Here is a 6,599-nt window from a genome sequence, read left to right as displayed (position 1 = left end):
GCCTTGTTGAAGGAGAAGACATAGAGGTACCGTCACATGCATAATGGGAGATAACCTGGGCTCCCACATAATTGGAGGGTTTACAGAAATTTCAGCTGTGCTGAGTACTTCTGCAGATATTGTCATGTCACGTAACATGCATTTCAGTCATACCCTCTCACATGTGTCACTCAGAGCTCCTGCTAGTTACAGTGAGTCAGACGTTACTATGCATCAGGGCAATAAAGGCAACAAACTGTTTCACTTCCATGTGTGTCAGCCTGGACTGCCTCCCTGTCTAGCACATGACACATTTGAGGGGGTAATAGACATTGACTTAGCAATGTGTTTGCAGTTCTTAATCAAAACAAACTAAATATCCGACTCAAATCAGTTTCTGCTGAAAGCAGCAATAAACCAAAAGCTGTTCTCAGCAATGGAGCAAAGCTTGAGGGCCATGCAGCCCAGAACAGGTGGCTACTGACACTCTTGCCTTTTTTAGTGCATGACATAACTGAAGATGCTGGCAATGCTGTATGGCAGCTGATATTACTTCTGAGGGAGCTAACTGAATTTGTCTGTGCACCTAGCCTTTCAGAATCTCAGATTTCTTACATGAAGTTACTGATCGAAGAGTATGTGGAAATGAGGAAGGAGTTATTCCCACATCTTCAACCTAAACACCACTATGTGCTTCACTATGCCGAGCTAAGTTTAGGTTTGGTCCACTAATACATATTTTGACAAAGCACTTTGAAAGTAAGCTTAGCTACTTTAAAAGATGCATCAGGGTATGTAAAACACTTCTGAAATGTGACAAAGTCCCTTGCTGATAGACATCAGTTATTTCAGGCTCATCAGAGTCAGGGCATTTTAATTAGCCCTCAGGTTAAGGTTTCAGGCCCAAAATGCCTGATTTTCTTTTTGTAAAAATTTTGTTAAAAGTTTTATGTATTTTTGTTGCAATGAAGTTGCAAGAGACAGTGAAAGCTGCAAAAAAATAAAAAAAAGACTTCCTATTAACCAAAAAGGCTCAGGCTGCTGCAAATGTTGGTATAATATGGACATGGCCAGTCAATTTAAAACAAACAAAAAAAATGTATTAGGGGTGTAACAATTCATCTACTGCATTTATGTATTGATTTATATTCCTATGATGCAACTGCATCGATCTGGGCTCAGCAAGTTGGCCTTACGGACGACATATATCGATCTAACATCGCTTAAAAGGTAATCAATTGATTGTATCAAAACTAGAAAGTAACACATTGGATTTAAGAACGTCAGACTTTATGTTGATGTTTTTTCTTAGCACATTTAATGATAGCCTTTAAATGTTACTCGATTCAGACTGGTTATCTCTGACGTCATCCCCACGCGCCAGCAGCGCAAAAACAAAAAACAGCATGACTGATGGCAGAGGAGAAGCCGACAAGCGTGAAATTATCAATCCACCATTGCGGTCCAGTGTTTGGGAACACTTTGGCTTTGCAAAAACGGAGATGTTCTAAATAAGTAGCTCGCTGTTTGTAGGACGTGTCAAGTACAACGGCAAAATGACAAATCTCTCCAACCACCTACCAAGGCGCCATGGGATTTCACACAACATCGACCATCCAGGCACCTCTTGCAGTGATTTTTTTTTGATATACTATATATACTATGATTTTTTCCGGCATACTATGCTATGATTTTTTTGTAACTTTTTTCGACACTCCATACTATCGTTTTAAAAATAATTTAAGACTTTTCCACATTGTATTCTGACTTCATTAAAAAAAAATGTCGACATACTATACTATTACTTTTTTTGACACATGAGGAACATGGACATACTATAATATGACTTTGTTATAAGCTAAACTAAGACTTTAATTTTTTAGTTTTTGACATACTATGATTCTTTTCAAAGTTTAAGACATACTATACTATGACTTTCTTCAGTTGTTTTCAACTTTCATTCAACATTACATTTTTTAGACATCTGCAACATACTATGAATAATGAAAAATAAAAAAATCCACACACTATGACTGTTTTTTGACTTTTTTAACATTTTGCAACACACTGCACTATGGGTATTTTTTACAAGTGTTTTGACGTAATATACTATGACTCTTTTTAGGACTTTTTTCGACCTCCTATATATGAATTATTTTGAAATTTTGAAACATACTATACTACTGTTACTATCAACCGTTTTTCAACTTTTTGCGACATACTATTTCACAAAATTTGTCAGAAATTTAAAATACTATACTTTGCCAAGCTTTTCGACATACTATACTTAGTATAGTATGTCGAAAAGCTTGGCAAAGTATAGTATTTTAAAAAAAATATAGTATTTTTAAAAAAAAAAGTAAAAAAATAATATAGTATAGTATACTATATTATTTTTTTACTTTTTTTCACTATACAGTACATATACATAGACGACAAGGTTGTAATGGTACTTTCCTCTTCAGGACTTTTGAGTCATTTTTTAAATTGATGATGGAGAATCCCAGCCCCCCCAAGGTGTCCCTGCAGGTTGGGTACACCCATTACCTGCAAGGGGATTAGAGTTGGATTGGGCATCGACAACCGGTTAAACACTTTGTTGTATAGGCTACAGTGGCGAGAATAAGGTTACACCCCCAGTTCGATTAAAAAGAGGAATAAAAAATCATTTTTTGGAAATTTATCTTAATTCCTTAATTCAAAAAATAAGCTAAAATCCAACCTTTAATGACACAATTATCTTTGTAAATGAATAATGTTTCATAAATAAATAAATTTTCTTCCTTAAAATACAGAGGGCATAACTAAACCCCCCTAATGTTAAATAGACCAGTTATTTCATGGATCAGGATATTATGCATCCTGATAAAGTTCCCATCATCCCAAGACGAGGTAAAGCATCAAGAGCAGATATTTTATTCAGTTTTTACTACTTTTTTCACTCGCAATCTAAATGCAAACCTCTCTGTTTACAGCAGCGTTATAATATTTTATTCCTAGTATTATTTCGTGTATATTGTTTCTATTTATATAGTATCCTAGTATTTCATTATATTTATATTCTGTGCTGTGTGACGCACAGGGCGGGCACGACATTGAATACATCCGACGGGAGCACCAGCAGCATAACTGGAGACGCCGACAGGAACACTGTCACGCACGTGGAGACGAGACAAAGCAAAAGGATCTGACAAGAGACAAGGGAAACACAGACCTTAAATACACAAGGTAACGAGAGGCAGGTGATGAGGGCAGTGAAACAGGTGGAAAACAACATTTAATCACAAGAGCGGTAAGACACAGGAAGTAAAACTAAAGACAAGACGAGACAAAAAAACAACTTCAAAATAAAACAAGAAACAGAACCTACGGACACTCAGGGGAAGACAGGACCCACAACACAGGACCGGGGAGAAACCAGACACAAGCACCAGACCAGGGAGCAAAAAGGACAAAAAAAAAAAAAACTCTCGGTCTTTAATGACTCATCTTCCTCCCCTAATTCCACAGTCTGACTCCTCTGCGGGTGGAGGAGCTGAGGGTGAGCAATGAGGGCTGGAGCCCCAATCAGGATCCTCCTCAGATGGATCATCCAGGACCCAGGACCCCACCCAGAGCTACGCCAGCGCAGGGTACAAACACACTGCTCACTTCAGTCTCTTGCACTCCTGCCCGTCAAAAATTTGACGCTTTTTATCAATGTTCTTTTTTAACTTTTATTAAGTTTTGTCCCTTTTTTAACACTTTTGATGCTTTTTTTTACGTGTTCAACACTAACACTAACTTATTAACTTTACTTTTACAGTTATTTTTGGAATTTATGGTCAATAAACCTCAGTTAATATTATTTATTTATACCGCAACTGCCTTTTAATTTTTTTTTATGAAACACAGCGAGAAAGTTTCAGACACTCAAAAAAACTGGTTAGAGCCAGCAGTCGGTTTAAAACAAACAAAAAAAAACTCTGACAGGCAGAGATGCGACGCTAGTCGTATTCAACCAAGCACTATGTCTGAACAAACCCCACGTTTACCAGAAGTCACCTGGTTACTAAGTACTAGTTTGAAGTATAAAACAAGTATAAAACAAACCTGAAGCTTAAAGAAACCCTAAATGTTAAAGAAAAGCCCTGTTAACATTAACAAAGGGAGGGAGCTGTTCACTTCTCCTTGTTCTGTGTGTGTGTGTGTGAGCACAGCCGGTCGGACACAACAACAGAAGGAATCTGTGTGTGTAGGGAGGGGCGCTGGGACAAGCCTATCTCAGAATAGTGTTGGAGAGGGGCGCTGGGACAAGCCTTTCAAAGAATATTGTTGGGGAGGGGCGCAGTGACTAGCACTTTGACTAGCCTATCACAGAACGCAGACACACTCAATGCGGACTTTTATTCAATCGGAGCACAGATATTATCTCGCATCATTCGTATAATACTTGTACTCGGCAAAAGTGCTTTATCCGTACTGTATACCCGTTTCAGCCGAGTATCCGGCTCATCCCTACTGTCTACAGCTAAATGATATCACACTGTATTAATTAGCAGTAGGCTATCCTAATACATAATGCACTTTTCAATATGATATCTTGCGTCTGATTGGCTGATACAGTTTTTAAAGTTATGTTGTGAATCACACAGCTGCTTACACTAGGTTGAGACTCGTTACTACATTCAGAGCCTGGGCAGCCGCCTCACATATTTTTTTACATTGAAAGAATCACATTATACAAAAAAAGTAGAATCAAATGATAATTAGATTTTAGTTGTTTGTGGTTGTTTCTTAAACATCCAATCATTTCTACAGTTTTACAAAAAACATCAAATCAAACTCCATCACTTCAAATTTGTAAAATGTGCATATTCATTTATAGATGTATGTTGTAATATATACAATCATAAGAAATAATGAATGGATTACTTAAAAATGAAGTATTTCAATTTGACAATGCTCTCATCAGTAGTTTGTTTACGTGACATTCTGCTGTAATAAATACAGTAAAATTATTAGCACTGCTGTGATTATTGTTACTCTTAACCCTTGTGTTATCTTCCTGAAAATCAACACTTTTGTTGACTCTTTTTATCAATGTTTTCAACTTTTCTTACGTTTTTGTCTCATTTTTTCAACACATTTGACACTTTTTTCCCAGTGTTTGTCACTTTTTATGTTTTCAACACTATGTAACACTAACTTATTACCTTTAATTTTACAGTTATTTTTGGAATTTATAGTCAATGAACCTCAAATGCTTTAAAATTGAATACAACACCCCAAAATTAATGAAAGTACCCAAACAGGATTTCCTCAATGGCCACCGATGTTAAAGAGACGCCGGTAAAACTGCTGCCAGGACACCTCAAGCTGCAAGCAAGGTCGGTCATAACTCTTTATTCTATTTTTATGGACCTGTGATGTAACCAGGATGTAAAGTCTACGAGCCGACCGGGAGCTCACGGGCGGAGCCGGTGGGGGAAACAATACGAATGAACCCAGAAGTTTAAGAACTTTTTTGGCTTATGTGCCAGGCGAGCAAATCAGAACAGGCTCCAATTTTCTTCATAATGATTTATATTATCAGCCATGATGTCTAAACCATCTGAGGTAGTGATAGATTGTTGATGTCGATGTCATGGGGAAGTATACTACACTACCCAGAATCCAGAATCCAAGCGCGGCAGCGATGTCTCTGATTGGTGGAACTTGCCGTCACCTTGGGTATGTTTACCAAACCCAGGAAACAGCTACAGCGGGCTGCTGGTTCCATGCCTAAAACTATTTATATAGAAATTCAATTAATTATCAATGGACACTTCCATATTTTATTTGCGACACGTCACACTCACTGTGGAGAGGTTTTGTGGCTGTAACAACTAGAGGACTCAGGAAGCACATGATGATTTTTTGTTCGCTATATCTCTGTTTCCTTGCTGTTAAAGAGAAGTTGAAGATGCTGGATTTAATATCTTCATATTTCTATTGGTAAGTCATGTTTATATATATATATATATATATATATATATATATATATATATATATATATATATATATATATATATATATATATATATATATATTTTAATATAATGCTATATTAAAAACTAACATTGAGTAACTCATCGTCTCGTCTAATAGCTAGGTAGCTAGCTTTCCAAATCCCAAAATGCAATTTTTCAGTTTCATTTCTAAGGTTATGGCGGTCCCAGTAAGCCATTAGTAGTATTATTACTAGTAGTAATATTAATGATAGTAGTATTAGTAGTATTACTTTAGTTATCACTTTACAATTAGTAGGATAGTTATCCTATTCTCAACATATCCCACTTTAACCATCAATATGACCAAATAAGTTAACTGTATTGAAGATAAAGCTTTTTGTATATTTATTTCTTGTAACAAGTAAGAAAGAATGTGTTAAGTGTTTGATGTTTATTTTATGTTTTTACAACAAACATGAAATTAAATCACATTGTTGGGATGTTTAAGTTTTAAGATGTTCCAGATCTTATCCTGTTTATTTGTCTTTTAAATTATGATGCTCTTATCCAATCACTCTGCAAAGACAGAACAAAGTGGGTTCCTAAATCCAAAGGTAAGGAGGTCAAAGGTCAGTATGTATTATATAT

This window comes from Etheostoma cragini, unplaced genomic scaffold, assembly GCF_013103735.1.
Source record: "Etheostoma cragini isolate CJK2018 unplaced genomic scaffold, CSU_Ecrag_1.0 ScbMSFa_1395, whole genome shotgun sequence".
NCBI classification, from domain to species: domain Eukaryota; kingdom Metazoa; phylum Chordata; class Actinopteri; order Perciformes; family Percidae; genus Etheostoma; species Etheostoma cragini.
This window is presented reverse-complemented; position numbering follows the sequence as displayed.